Source organism: Pezoporus occidentalis, unplaced genomic scaffold (assembly GCF_034315485.1).
Source record: "Pezoporus occidentalis ecotype Australia unplaced genomic scaffold, CSIRO_AGI_Poc_V1 ctg12, whole genome shotgun sequence".
Taxonomy (NCBI): domain Eukaryota; kingdom Metazoa; phylum Chordata; class Aves; order Psittaciformes; family Psittacidae; genus Pezoporus; species Pezoporus occidentalis.
The window spans coordinates 715,706-732,278 of record NW_026912994.1 but is presented as its reverse complement, the minus strand read 5'-3'; positions in this window follow the sequence as shown (position 1 = coordinate 732,278).

Genomic DNA, 16,573 nt, shown 5'->3' with positions numbered 1-16,573 from the left:
GATTTTACCAGGTAGTGACTGTGTTTATTTAGCTGTTACACCCCACCCATTCCTTTCCCAGCTCTGCTGTTAGGTGTCCTGAAAAACATATCATGTGGATGTGATCGAGCCGCAGACACTGATCTCTCATTTGGGTTCAGAAACAACGTTTGCTCTATAGCAAAGGAAAATACATATAAACTCAACAACTCTAAAATGGGTTCATTTGCAGCAGATTCAAAGATTCAGACAAAAGCAGAAACAGTGTTAATCACTGAGTCAAAAGGTTATAAAAAGTTCTTTTTAAAGTGTTTATTTTAGTGTTCTTCAACCTGTTATGCTACCATTTGATTTTATTTTTAATATAAAATGATCAGCATAAGATGTGTTAGGATTTTCCTGGTAGAATTTACATCTAAAAGATGTCTTCACATCCTGGATGGAAAATAGTTAAATGCTGCTACACATATGCTTAGTATAAAAAACATTTAAAAAGTATATTTTCTGTGGTACAGAAATTATATATTTGCATGTGTGAATTACCCAGTTATTGGTCTAACTGTAAGGAAGCACTCTATTGAGCTGACCAAAGCTGTTGTATTGAGCATCCTGTGCAGGGGTGAGCCATGTAGGTGTGAGTTTACCTTGTGCCAGGCTAGTAACGGCAATAGTGGTCTGGTCTCGCTCGGGTCCTCATAGTAAATGGAAACATCTTGAGTGCTATCTACTGCTCACAGGCGGTACTGCCTGCGAGTGCAGAGTGAAGATTTTATTTCCTCATGACGAATTGCATTATACAGCTGGGTGAAAAGACTGTTATGCAATTAGTTAGAATTAGGAAGACTAAATTCGGATGAAGTATTTAGATAAATCTTTTTTCAAATGGAAAGCTGTGCTCTATAAATTTAAGGAAGGTCGAATTTCTATAACTGGCTTTTAATGGAACAATAGTGTTTAAACTAAAATACTGTACTATCCTATTAAATACCAACAGACTCCACTTAAATGACATTAACTTTGTCACACAAGCTATAAGAAGCTGGCCTTAAACCATGCTTTTTCCGGAGTAACTATCAGGAAATATTTGTTAAGCACTTTGAAGATGAAAAGCACTGTGCACAATAAGTTATTATTGTTATTTGTATTACTTCCCAGAAGAGTGATGGTAGGGTTGGTTAAGAACAGAATGTAAGGCCTGAGCTTTGTGTTTCCCTGCTTTGGCACGTTAGCGTGATCTTCAGACGTCATTTAAATGGGGAAAGAAAATTTTTCTGGTCTAATTTTAGGGCATAGTAGCAAATAGTTGGTTCATTTCAGGAAATAACAGTTGTATATGGCAGGAAGTAATACTAATCTCTCTAGAAATGGATTCATGAGCCAGCTGTGGAAAAACTAAACTAAGAACTCAGGGTCCTACTAAACCATCTCTGCTGCTGCAAGACAATGAAAAATATCTGATTAATAATGATCTCTGATGCTTGTGCATAAAGTTAATAGTAATTTTTATTCCTTTATCAAGGAATTCAGAAGCACAAAAAGTAAAACCTGTAGTTAGCATCAAACCCATCTGTCAGTCAACCTCAGTTTAATTTTTAAATCCCATTCCTCTGAGTTAACTTAAAACACTGACATCAACTTCTGCTTGTCTTAGTCCTAGGACTCTTCACTCTGTTTCCAAATATTAGAAGTGGTGGACTGGGAAGAGCAGCTGGTGTCACTCAGTCTATCTCTCTAGAGTGCAGGCAGTGAAGTGTTGGTTCTTTTTGGAAACTCTTCAGGATCTGTCTTTAAATTAGCTAGTCAGGAGTGGGGGGAATCCCACGCTGCATAAGGAAGCCGTTCCAAAAATTCACTCTTGGCATTTGAAAACCTTCTAAACTTCTAGTTTCCAGATTTACTGCATTTGATAGGTGGTTTTATACACTCTTGTTCTTTTATAGTCACTGCTTTATCTTGGTGAGCTCCTCTTCCTCCTTCTGACAACGTGTAGCCCCCGAAATTTAGAAGGTACAGATTCCCTCTCACATTTTATTAATTATGTGAACCAGGAGGCAGTCTGTCTTAGGCAATAGCTCTGCATTTCCTGTGTTAGTCTAGTAAAGCTTTTCTTTTATCTATTCCCATTAGAATTAATCTTTTTTGAATGTGGGTACATGTCCAAATTTAGATGTTAGTAGTCTTGTGGAACATCATGAATGCCTAATCTGTCTCTGTTGGAAATATGTTCTCTGGAACATGTTGTTATTGTATTTCCCTTTTCAAGAATATGTAACAATTATATTTTCTCTTTATTGTTCTGGTTGTTCCAACATGTTATCCAGATCCTTCACACTACCGACTGCCTACTGTGTGTGTGTCAGTAGCACATTTCAATAGCAAGGTCCTAAATTTATGCAGGAATTGTGAATTAATTTATTGAATAGTAGTGGTCCCAAGATCAGTCTTTGGTGAATTGTATTACTTATTTCCTTCCAGACCCTAAGTGCAACCTGTTAAACCATACATTACCCTCTTCACAACCTTTTCCTAATCACCTTCTTCAGCCTATGTAATTTCTTCCCACATGACATCCAGTCATGTTTTGATTGAAGGCCTGCTAGATGACTCTATTTAATTTGCCTAGAAAATTAGCAACCTAATGAAAGGCAGGTAATGAAATATTCATTATCCTAGAAATAATCTGTACCTTTCTGTATTAAATAAACACACCAAAACGAGCCCAAACAAAAACCAAATAAATTGATCCCATTTCCTGTCTCAAACAGAGATTGCCTTCCCACTGGAATTTTCTATCAAATCGGTTAATTAGAGTTACACACAAAGTCTTTTCCTCAGTGCAGCTAGTGTTCTGGGTTTCTCCGTAGTGACTAGTCTGAACAGAGAATAATAGTCTGGTATTGCTGTTTACTACTGCTGCTTTAACTCGGGTAGTGAATCTGTGCTGTAGCACTGACAAACTTTAGTTCAGATCCTTAAAGAAGTTTGTTACAAATTTAGATTTAAACCTTGGTTTTAGAAGTCTATGGGGGACCACTGTATTATAGAATCATAGAATAGTTAGGGTTGGAAAGGACTTTAAGATCATCTAGTTCCAACCCCCCCCCCCCCCCCCATGGGCAGGGACACCTCACACTAAACCATGCCACCTTTAATTGGATTTTTGATCTTGAAAACTATTTCAAAGAGAGATTAGTCACCAGTACTTACTAGCTCCTTTTGAGTTCCTAGAATTCAAATATATTCAGAAGTTTAAAAATCCAAGCAAGTGAAATATAACAGTGTACCAGATCTGTGAGTAGATACAAAGGAACATCCAGATCTAATTCTATGGACAAATACAACCTTTTGATAAAACAAAATTTTTAGTAAACATGCTGGTGACCCTGGAAGAGGATTGGTGAGAGCAGGTCACTAATTACAAATGAGAGGTACGCAGTAGTGGTAACCAATACATTTTAAATATTTTTATGAGTATGAATTAATAAATAAAAAGTGACATTGGCAAATCAGCAATTATCAAAGTCTAATGCCAGGCATAATACTGAAGAAATTGATACAAGACGACCTAGAAAGTAATTTGGTGTCTGATGTTCCTGCTTTTACAAAGACTAGACCAAACTTAACAGCAGTGTTTGTTTGTTGAGGTTTTTTTATGATTGCATTTATTCCCAATAATATTTTATCATGGGAGGAAAAGTTTGCACGATTCCAGCTGTAATAGTCACAAATAATGTACGTTGTGTGGTGTGTTTTTCCTTTAATTATGCAATTATTTATTTATTTTGTTTTGTGAATCAAATGTTTTTTTTTGATGATGAGTACTTCCCATTCAGGGAAGTGCTGCAGCCTGTATTGAAGTCCTTTTCAAGAAAGCATTTCAGCATCTGCCCAACTTCGTTGACTTTAGTCATCTATAAACATCTTCAGCAGAGAAATTTTCTTGAACTGGACCCAGATGAGTAACTGCATCAGATGAAGCAAGCTACCTACTTAATATGCTGTATTCCTCACAATATTTTTATGTTTCTATGTCAAAGTGTTGGGGATACTCTAGGCATAGATTAATTCTGATTTATGGTAGTGCTCTACACGTGATAGAAAGTTAAACCTGCTTAAATCCTTAATGTTTTTTATTTTAAAATCTAGATGTATTATCATTTACTAGAATAGTTAAACTTCCAAAATTTAAAAACTATGGCTAGACATGTCAAAACAAGAACATGGAAAAGATTTTGGAAGATATAATGGGAAAAAAAGTAATGAGGAAAATTCTGCTTTGAAGGAGAATGAGTTATCTGTAACTGGATAACAAGAGCTATGAAATAAAATTTGGTTTAGAAGTCATACTAGCTAGAGTTATTGCAATACTAAATGTTTACATAAAGCGATCATAGCATTTAAGGGCAGAGTATCCCTGAATTAATACTCTCAGGTGTTCTTTTTTCTCACCTTCAGAATTTTTAATACATTTCCCTCCTCATAGATGGATGTAGTATTTTATCAGTTAATTTCTTGCAAAGGAATAGTTTATCATTTAGAATGGACCCTTGTGTGAGATTCATTTATGCAGTGGCTACTCTGTTTACTTTAGCTCTAAGGTTCTAAGTTCTAAAATTGTTTTCTATTTGAAGATTTTTTTGAGGGATTTTAATTTTTTTCCTTTTTCTCCCCTAGAATATGAATAAACCATATCAGCACACCTGTACCATGTGGATACTGTTTGATCCAGGAGACAAAAGAAGCAAATCTGCATTATGACAAAAATATTTCCTGTGTAATTCTGCTAAAAAAAAAAAATCCAACATAATAATATATACAAAAAAATGTCACAGTTGTGCTAAAATGATGACTGTGACTGGAGAGATTAGAATTTGTTATTGCATTCACTTAGTATTGTGGGAAAAAAATGTTCAGTGAGCGCTTCCAAATCCGCTTCACTTTCATTTCTAAGTCATAATCTCTTATATAAGAAGGTGCAATTTTTTTACTGTCAACTTTTGCATGAGGAGTGATAAGAAAGTATCTATATAGAACATTCACAATTACTAAGTATCAAGGTGAATTATGGCTAGTTCTAAATGAGAACACAAAAATAATACTTTTCATGTTTTTTAGAGTTTTGGCAAGTCAGGGATATACATAGCTGAAAGAGATAACATGCCCAAGTGAACTTTTTCAAAGATAGAGATAAACATATTTTTGTCTTCCTTAAAAAGGTCCCATGTGTTTTTTAAAAAGAGAATTTTTCTGACCAAATTGGCCAAATGGGTATCTCTTTATTTATAACATTCCCCACCTAGGCAGTGACTTGAATCACTGATTAAGACATTGAGCTCTGTGTCTGTTTTCACATTGATTATCAGCAATTGTCAGATTGTATTACTCTTTTTTTTTCTTCCATTTTTTTTTAATTTATTCTGAATCTACCGAGGCTAGGCTGTAGCACATGTCCTGGTGGCTTTTGGTACCTCATGAGATAAAGTTCTTCATAAAACAGCCAGAACATGCATTACATTATCAGAACAATTCTAGCAGATTGACAAATAATGCAAGCTCTTTGGCTAAGTAGCCAATCAGTTGGTTTTGAAAATTAACACACATCCTTTGTTTCTTTTATCATCTACAATGCCAAAGCAAATATCCACAAACCATTTTTATATCTGAGGGAAGCAGGGAATTTTTCAGGCTTTCCTCATGTCATGCTACTTGGAAAGAGTTTGTGCTTCCCTCTTCTATAAGCTTGTCATTAGACAGCTGAGGTGGAGAGTAAGCACAATTCCTTCCACCGATTTCCTATACTACCTGCCACAGTTACGAGATCAAAGAATTGCAGCCTGTGAGCCCTGCTGTTGTTAAGTGTGATACAGTGGTGTAGACTATTGCAGCCTGTAGTTACTCATTCCCCTGTGAGTTCAAGCTTCTAAATGTATCTTTATCCTGCTTCATAAATGAAAAGTTTTCCTTTGACATTCAATATAAAATTTTGTGACTTAAATAAGGTAAACCCCCCTCCATTTAACATCCTAAACATCTAAAATCACATTTTTTTTTTCACTCTGAAGGTAATTGTGTACTTGAACACCTTTTCTCAGCACTGAAAACAGCATCCCTCTTTTTTTAGTTTTTCTTATAGTTTCTTTCCTGTGTTGTTTTAAATATCTGCTTCTTTTTCAGGCACTATAGCCCTTGGATATATCAGCCTGCTCATTCAGAGGAGTGAATTACCTTGAGAAGGGTAGTTCAGAAGGAGGGAAAATAGACCCAAACCTCTTATTTTTGTTTAGGATCCAGGCCAGAACCACTGAGGAACTTTGGATGAAGTTATGTTTTGATGCTCTGGAGAAACAACTTCTCTCTACAGATAAAAAGAGAAAGAAAGGCAGACTTTGATTTCCAGCACAGTTATTTAGGAGAACTGGCAAAACCTGCTGCAAAGTTGCTCAGTTTGTTCAGCATTAGAATAAATCAGAGGGCCTAAGGAATCTCACTGAAACAAGGTAGTTTATTTAGTTTATTTTGTTGCTTTTTGTTTTTCATTTGTGGGATTTTGTTTGAAAAAAACTGTGACCTCTGGAGACCAGATGCTTGAAATTCAGACAAATGTGTGGAAAAAACTGGCCTCACTGGGAGAAACTGTTGGACTAGAAGTCCAGGGACACAGCCATGGGTTTACAATTGAGTTTGCCATATATTCCCATCAATGCTATTTAACTTTGTTCTGAAAAGCCTTTCTCAGTAAGGGCAAGCTGTCTAAAAATCGTATATTGAGACCAGCTGACTTATATAAGGACAGCAGCAATGATTTATGAATGACCTATTAACATTTCCTATATAACGTCACATTGCAGTTTGTTCTGTGTTGGCCTCCGATTTTACTCTGCCATCCAGCTCAGGGGATAGATAACTGCATGAAAATTGAAATGTAGTAGTAAATGTTACAGTACCTGTGGGAGATCTGAAACAGACTAAGACTCCCCTGTTCTAGAAAGTCTGGAAGCAGTTAGTCTACAATGCTTACAGAGGTCTAAAATTGCATATTCTGATATCGTCAATATCATCTCATTGGATGCTGCTGGACTGAATAGGAGACATCATCCTTCTTCTCACAGGGAGACAAAGCTGTAAACCGAGTGTGACCGGAAGATGAGGAATGGAGTGTTCCTGGTGGTGACTCAGAAGAGGTTCTCTTTCACTCACAGGAGAAAGAGGCATATATATGTCTTGTTACATTCATTTTTATCCACCAGGTCTTTGACAAAGCTATCAGTCTCATTTTTCTTGCTTGGAGAATTCTGATGATTTTTTTATGATTGTAAGACTAAGTTGAAAAGACCTATGAAAGGTTTTGCCATCTTTAGAAGTTGCAGAATTAGAGCAATAAAGATTTGACAGATTAATTTTTCTGAGAGTGGAATCAGGAGGAAGGAAGGAAAGAAAATGCCCAGATGGATGAGAAAAGCTGGATTTCTCAAGTCAGATGACATTCTTCAAAAGCATTACCAAAATTAAAACCCCTAACAGCCTTCTTTGATCTGATGATTAGTGGAGGCAAGTACTACTACTGTAACTTTTCAATCAGCAAATATCATCAATAAAGTAATGAATCAAGGGAAATATGCTTTGTAGGATTAAATATTTCATAAAAGATACCTAGGGATTTTGTGCAGTCATGTATCACAGTATCACAGTATGCTAGAGATTGGAAGGGACCTCGAAAGATCATCTAGTCCAATCCCCCTGCCGGAGCAGGAACACCTAGATAATGTTACACAGGAATGTGTCCAGGCGGGTTTTGAATGTCTCCAGGGAAGGAGACTCCACAACCTGCCTGGGCAGCCTGTTCCAGTGTTCCGTCACCCTCACTGAGAAGAAGTTTCTTCTCAAGTTTAAGTGGAACCTCTTGTGTTCCAGTTTGAACCCATTACCCCTTGTCCTATCATTGTTTGCCACTGAGTAGAGCCTGGCTCCATCCTCGTGACACTCCCCCTTTATATATTTATATACACTAATAAGGTCACCCCTCAGTCTCCTCTTCTCCAAACTATAGAGACCCAGCTCCCTCAGTCTTTCCTCATAAGGGAGATGCTCCACTCCCTTAATCATCTTAATTGCCCTGCGCTGGACTCTCTCCAGCAGGTCCCTGTCCTTCTTGAACTGAGGGGCCCAGAACTGGACACAATATTCCAGATGGGGTCTCACCAGGGCAGAGTAGAGGGGAAGGAGGACCTCTCTCGACCTACTAACCACACCCCTTCTAATACACCCCAGGATGCCATTGGCCTTCTTAGCCACAAGGGCACAGTGTTGGCTCATGGTCATCCTGTGGTCCACTAGGACCCCCAGGTCCCTCTTCCCTACACTGCAGTAGTTCCCTCTTTATTCTCAGATCACGTAAGGCATGTTGTAGCCAGACTCTGAATAAATGTAGTGAGTAGAAATCTTCAGTAGCCTGCTCGCTACTGAAAGGACTACAGCTCAACGTTCATTTTAGGATTTAGGAGTCAAACCCATTAGTGCTGCTTCCAGTCATTTCAAAGCAACAGTGGACATAAGTGGTATTTGACATATATAGACTCCTTCAAAGTTACTACAGAGAGCTTTTAAATTACCAGAAATTTTTGTTTAGTGATTGTAATTTCCACATGCTTACAGCATTTGTAACAGTTTTCTAGAAACATACACCATAGCTTATTTTCTCGGACAGCCAATATGCAAGATTAAATTTATTGATACTGGTTCTTAATGCAATGTGTTTGGCAACTGTGAGGAGTGGAAAGACATTGGAAAGTGAGTTATAAGTGAGGAGGCTTATGTTTGCTGTATTTGTCATTTTTCCTTCTCTCCACAGCAGTTGGAGGGGATTTGAAACTGCTTAACTACTTTTATTACAAGTTTCTGTTAGCAGCCCTGTGTGTGAGTGGGAATTGTCCAAGCGTGGACTCGTGCCTATGGCAAATGCTCTAGTTCAGCAGCTTCTGACCCATTGTCCTGGGGTTAATGTATTTCTTTTCAGGGATCAAGAAGAATAACTAGGAAAAACGTGCCAATTGTAAGTTGGTTTACGTTTTCAGTGTTGGAATATTTGAACATTTTAATGGACCTGCCAACTGGAAAAGGAAGAAAACAGTGGTTTAGCTATTCAACTTAATAAAGCAGTTACCATGTGATTATGTGGTAAGATATGGAATTTTTTTCATCTCACAAGACAGAGTGCCACATGTAAGGCTGTTATATCTGTTATGTCTTTTTGTTTCTTCCTATGTTTTTCCTGCAGTGTCACATCTGGCACATGTTGCATAGGCTGGTTATATGTAGCAGTCTTTCCTACGCTGATGCATTCCCAGAGAGTGCAGGTTCTTATCCATGAGGACTGGCAATGGTTTATCCTGCAATTGCTCATCAGGACAGAGATTGCTAGCTAGTGCCTCTTTTCCTTCCGTTTGTGACTGCCTAATGAGACTCAAAATATGATCAGTCACTATGTGGTATGTGTTCAGTATCAAAAGAAAATCACTGACTGTAGGGAGGAGGTCATTCAGCATTGCCACTAACAGCTTTTGATACTTCTGCATTAAAATCCAAACCAAACATTATAGGCACTGAACCATCTGCAGGCATAAGTGGGCTTATTGCTGCTTAACTTCTTAGCACAAATGAAGAGGTCTGTTATGTACTTCTGTCTGCTTTTGTGTGATCAGTGCTCCTAAACAATGAATCCTCTGCTGCTATCACCACTGTGTCAGAGTTGAATGAGATGCAAAGAGGTTCTTTGTTAAGTGTGTGTTGTTGCTCTCTGCTCCCTCACAGCAACATGATCTGACAATAAAAAGAGATGGCTCTTCATAAGATAATGTCAAGTTTTTTTGCAGAACAGCCTGTCAGACCTGTAACTGTCCTCCCAGCAGTTCAGCTGTCTGAGATCCAAGACCCAGCTTGCACACAGTGTGCTTGTGTAACCCCAGCTTAGACTTTGGAGAAACCTGCTAAAAACCTGGTAGAAACCTGGTAGAAAGAGCTGTAAAAGCCTACATGGAATAAAGTAATGCAAAACCAGGAAGGTGAAACTGCAGAGGTAAGTTTAGTGAGAAGGGCATAGTTGGCAGCTCAGGGATTCAAAAGATAAAACAAACGTGGAATCCTAAGGAGAAAACAAGGAGACTGAAGATGGCAACTCTGCAGCACTGAGGACTGGCCTGTCCCAAGGATGAATAAAGAAAAGCCTCCTCACATGATTTGCCTGGCGGGCGAATGTTGGTTGATGTCATCTCTGGAGCACTAAGCTTCTCGACCATTGGATTGGTAGCTTATTATTCCTATCTATTATTTTTGTGTATTGGACAATAACGAGTTGGTTTGTACTTTTACGTGGTGTGTACCCTGCTTTCAGAATCTCTTTGCATGTTAGAAGTTGCCTAAAGTGACCCAGGGTGGGAGCGTTGCATACCCAAGAATTTGCAGAGGAAACCACATCAGATCATGCCTTCGGTTTGCCTGATCATGGCTTATCCTTAGCTGATCGTGTGCCCACATCTTTCTTTCTCCTTTCTAATTCCTACTTCTCTTTCAGGATGTGCCCATGTTATTAAGAAATTCTTCAGACCTTTTGTACTAAAGTCTTTGAAGTTCAGCTATAGTTTCATCAGTCAGAGCTTCACTCACACATCATAGCTGGTTTCTGTCTGCCTCTTTGCAATCTAGCTCTGATTTTTGTGACTTTGCTTCATTCCCAACACATTGGTGCATGCAAAGAAAGAGCAAAAGGGACAGATACTTTATTTGGAACTTTCCTGGCAGTGTCAGAAGTTATTTGATAAACAGTTAAGTGAAATAGTTTCATAGGTACAGGAATTTACATACAGACAAGGGCTGTCTAGAAAATACAACATGGAAGACTGAATGAAAATCAGAGACATTTTAGTTAACGGTAAAATTATGAAGGATTAAACAGAAGAGTGAATTATTTTTTCTTAATGTGGAGCAGCTCTAAACTTCTGTCTATGAAAATGTTGGTTATGTAGTACATAATGCGTGAAGTATGTAGAAACCTCCATCAGCCTGCCACATAAACCCAATTTCCAACAATTTACCAAAGTTAATAGTGGCCTGAGGCTTCTGTGTTTGTAACAGAGACTTCATCAGAACAGCACTCACTGTGGAATCTGGTTGGACTGATTAACCAAAGCCTACTTTATTGCCATAATCTTCCACTGATGGTATTTGGCACAGCTGTGAAAGCTTGCTGAAGATGTGGTACGTAGTATATGTTGTTAACCTAGGCAAATTATAAAGACAGTGGAGCTAAGTGAGCAGTCCCATAACCTCTCTTGGGTGAAAAAAGCCCTAACAAAATACCAGCTTGCCTGAGAAGAATTTCTGAGAACTTTTTTACGATATAAAACTGCTTTTGCTGGAGGTCTGAAGGCAGATACAGGCACAGCAAGCTGCCAGAGAGCATTTTGTTCCAGATGGGTATCCAAGACAAGACTAAATCCTTCTCAGACACTGAGTCAATCAAGAAAAATGGTACATGTGGTGGCTTGGAAAAGCCAAAGGCTAACACTTCAAGTTGCACATCCAGATGAGCATAGCCAAAATTAAGTATCCGTATTCTTTGTATTCACACACTTACCTAGAAATTAATTCTCTTTCTGATTTGCAGACCCTATTTTTACTTCCTAATAGTGGGGCAGGGAGTGAGAATGTGGCTTCTCATAAATTTTGATCTGTTGTTTTCTAACTGCATTTAGCTGCCAATTAACCTAAACATCTTGAACTATCTAGCTCAGATATTATTAGCTGCAACTTAATTGCAGTTCTGTTAGCTGAAAACAGCACAATTATCTCTTGGGTCTGCTAAATCGTGGCTTAATTTCTTGCATGTTTTTATGTTCAGAACTACTTCCCATGCATGACTCAAACCTAAGCCAAATTCCACTTATTTTTAATGGTAACATAGTTTATCTATATTAAAAAAAATATGTATATTGTTACATATTTTTACATATAGATATCTCTTTATAGATAATCTTCCTATAAATATATATCTGTGAAGAATCTTCTGTTGTGCAAGCTCATCTGCTCTGCTTTAAAAAATACTATACTACTATTAAACTTCTGCTGTGTTAGCTTTCTATAACACTGAATGTAATCTTTACATTTTTAACTCTACAGAACAACATGTTTCTGGAAGCAGGTAAATTAGAACTCCAGTTCTAGTGGAGCACATCTTACAATATTTTTGTGTTGGGATATGTTACAACAGATGTTAAACTGGTCTATAATGTGAGGGGACAGAAAGCTGGCTTGTACCTTTAGGGACAGCTGGTGAATTCTGGCATGCCTGCTCATGCCCTATCCACAGTATTTAAATATAGGTCCTGGTGCCCCTCTTTTAGTCTTATCTTTGTTAAATGCTACTTCAGAGAAGATTCCCCCCCCCCCCATTAGGATACATCAAATTTATTAGATCCTGAAGATATAAGGAGGAAACACTTGGAAAGAGAAGTCATGGGGAAATATAGATTAATGCTAAGATAATAAAGAATAGAGAGGTCATAAAAAGAAATCCGAGGGTGAGAAGAGTATTTATCAAAGAGATACAGAATTGTTTCATCAGTTGTCATGCTGAATATAAATGTGTGCTCAGGACCTGAGAAACAATAGTTGCAAGTAGGATATATTAGGGCAGAGTTTGAGGCTGGAGAAGTGGAAATCTGCTTGCCTGTGTTTATAGTATTAAGTTTATGCAGACCTTTTACTGCTGTTAATCACTATAATTGTTACCATTTAAACTGTCATTACCTTGGGGGTCTTTAAATCCTATCATCATTTTACTTCATTAATATACTTTGCAGTACAATGGAGTTTTTCATCTTTCTTTTCACTTCAACTCAAAGCACACTGAATTTCAAAGGCATATTGAATTTTGGACTTTTTGACATAGTCTTTTGCAATAATAGTGTGGTGATGGTCCCCATGTATAAGCAGCTGGTTTCAATTTCTGCCCCTTGATTGATGGACTTTTAGAGACTAAGAAAACCCAAGGAGCTGCAAGAAGAAGCTTGGGGAAGCACATGCTCCTTCTGACAGGCACTAAGAGTCCTGGAGCAGCACCCTAATCTGGGTGCCCAGACCTCGGAAGCTTAGAGGGCCCTATGGTTCTAGCACATGAACCCACCAGGAGCATAGGCTTCACAGCCAGTGTTTCCATCAATGCTGCACAGTCCAGCTATCAGACCTCTGGCATGGGAGCCATGCAAACTACCTATACAAGCTCAAACTAAATAGGCTTGCTGCTTTAAAGCAATCTATATGCTTTCACATATTAGAAGGCCCTCCTGAGGCCTTGCTTTATTAAGATCAATTGTGTGTGATATGTTGTAGCATAAAAGCACTATATTGTTTGACAGAATGGTTTTCTTTCACTACAGTGCTGAAGCAGCTACTACTTGCAATTTGTAAAAAGTGGAATTTTAGCTGCTTTTGAGGGACAGCAGGCTAACAAGAACATTTCAGGTAGGAAAAAAGCACTAACAATCCCAAATAGATTCTTGTTTCCTTAACATTTATTTTGAAATGGCCAAGTCATTCTGGCTGTAGCATCAACATGACACAGGGGATGCATGAGCCGGTTGTTGATTCTTTGCACTTCTATAAAATTATCAGTCAAATGTACTTTTACACTGCTATATTGCCAGAAAGTGAAAAGGATATATCCAGGCTCTGTTAATAGGGGTAGGGGAGAGAAGGCTGCCTATACACTGTGAAAACTCTGCTTTAAGTATACCCTGAACTTCCTAACCTAAAAGAATCACATCACATGAATTGAAATAAACCTTGCATACAAGGGAGAGAAAAATACACTGTTGTTATGTTGCCCACATAATCTAATGTAATTGCTTATTCTCAGGAGCAAACCACAGATTGCAAGTACAAATAACAAAGCTCATTATCTAAACTCCATTGTGTTTTTGAAAATGCAAAGTTTTAGGAATTTAGAAATTAGAATGACTGAAACCTATCTGCTACATATTTGGTGGATTTTTTTTCCTGTTAAAATTACTGTATGGAAACCACTTAAGAGAGTAGTAAAGTTTTGGAATTCATTATTTAAATTTAAGTGTATACTCACAGATACATTGCTACTGCCTTTTATACAGGTAGGAAAGGGAGAAATTGTTAGGTATGTGTGTGTGTTTTTTGATAATGGGAAAATATTTTGTGTGGTGAAGAATTTTGAAGAGGCAGAGATAGAGAGCTGGTTTTGTTGCTAGAAATGATACCTGAACTCCAGATGCAGGGCTGGAATTTCGAATTCACAAACCTTTCTGAGTATCTGTACTAAGCGACTTCATCCAGCTTATCTCTGCTTTCCAGAAATCTTTTAATTTCTGCAAATCGTTAGTTTGAAAAAAAAACCAAACCAAACCCCAACAGCAAGCCCTCACCAAATCAAACCGTTCCGCCAACAAAAAACAAACTACAAAAAACCCACAGCTAGAAACAAAACAAAGAATCAAGGAAAACTTCACTCTTTGATTCAGTCCCTGAAGGACTTCTAAGAGACATGACTACAGTAGTTTGCTGTGAGAGAATAGGAATAAGGGTTTACAAAGACCCGATTGTTTCTGTCTGAAAGTTTGTTTCCCCTGTAGGTATTTTCACAGAGCCGGTACCAGCTCAGCAGCCACATGCTGCCATCTGGTGGCAAAAGGCACAATAGGTACTCTAGAACAAAAATAGCAAATGATATCAAATTTATTTCATAATTTTTTCTTTAAATTGATAAGCAGCAGAAGACAACCCTGTAATTGAAGGACAGAGTTGAGAAAAAAGGTACTGTTCAAAATCAAAAAACTGCAATGACAGTAAATGAAACAAGTGCTATAGATCGCAATAGTGTGCAAGTCATCAATATTCAGTATATTAAAATGGTATTTCACAGTAGAGGGAGAACGTGGGAGAAAATAAACCATTTATTTGTGATTAAGTTTCATCTCTTTCCCAACATGCTGAAAACAAAAGAACTGTGCAGCATTTCCCTCAAGTAAGATACTTGGGATTGAAATGGTTCTACAAATCTGAAAGCTAATGATTGTGCAGCCAAAGGGGAATGTTGTACGAACGTGTGCAGTAAACAGTACTTTGCGTGAAAGAGATTCAGTAGCAAAAATAGTATTTGTAATCCCTTCTGAACCTATCTCACTTAACATACTTGAATTAATATTCAAGCGTCACCACTTTTAACTCTCTCATGCAATCTCTTGGGACCAGGTCTGTAAAGGGTAAGGGCTTGTATATGTACAGTCAACACAGCATCTGGGGAGAATATATAAGCAACAAGGGTTCTTCAGTGCTTTTAATGAATTGATCTGAAAACTGGTTTTCAATGCATGATCTGTTTTTGTTTCCCAGACTGCTATACAACATGCTGGGTGTGTGGGAGGGCATGGGGAGAGGAGAAAAGGGTACTGTATTTTTGTGAAAGTTGCTTGCTAAAATTTCTTTAATGTTTTATATATGAATGAAGAGATATATGCAATTTTTCCTTCATTCCCATGAAAAAGGAACATACATAAAAATCATGACAACTTGATCAGATGTCTGGTTGTTGATCAGAGAGTAAAATCATTCTATTTATGACCAAGCTTACCATCTGATATTAGTTAGTTGATGTATTTGCATTTGCAGAAGAGGTATCCCTCTCCAAACTGCAGAAACATCTAGAATCTCTTAGCTTTTTGAAACAAGTATTGACTCTTATGGAGTGAAATGGCATCTGCAGTCCAAAGCATCTCATGTGAGTCGTTGTTTCCAGTGCTGGGAGCTTATCTGTCTGACTGTGTACAGCCTGTGCCTCCACTTGTTTCCCATCATGTCTTCCCAAACATCCTCTTGTTCCCTAAGTAATCTTCTCCCATTTTAAAGCTTTTCCAGATTCGTCCACCTTGTTGATGGTTGCTAAATGGCATTTTTGAAAAATGTGAAACAAGTTCCTAAACCAGTTTAAAATCTCTGTGTTCAGTTAAAACTTTGCCATCATGAAGTTCACATTCTTTCCTGTTTCCTCTTTATAGGATATAGCAGTCTTTAGAGTCTTCCTTATGCACGTGTGAATGCATGTTTTTGAGTGAACGCATGTGGTGCTGGGGATGAATTTTTGTACTATTTGAAATAGCAAGCTTATTTGCTAAAACTTAGAATTCTGGCCAAAAAAGAGAAAAAAAAATTGTCAAGTGCTTTCATGAGTAATCTTTAGTTTTCCTATCTCATTCAGAAATACCATCAGGGACACCAAGTGTATTTTAGACAGCAATAAATCATATTTGAGTTTGGGTAGAGTTTATTCTTTGATGGAGAGATAAAAGACTGACAGTAAGACTTGTAGGCTGATTTTGCCCTCGATGCAGTGTTGTGTCTCTTTATTTTTTTTATATTATTTTCCCATGCTGATAATGGGACTCTGTGAGACAGATTTACACCTGGGTGTTGATGCTGTCCAGTCTGTAGTCCAATACCTGGGCAAAAACTGGAGACTTGGAAACTGGTTGGAAAAGTTCAGCTGAGGAGAAGATGAGCAGAAACAGGAGTAGAA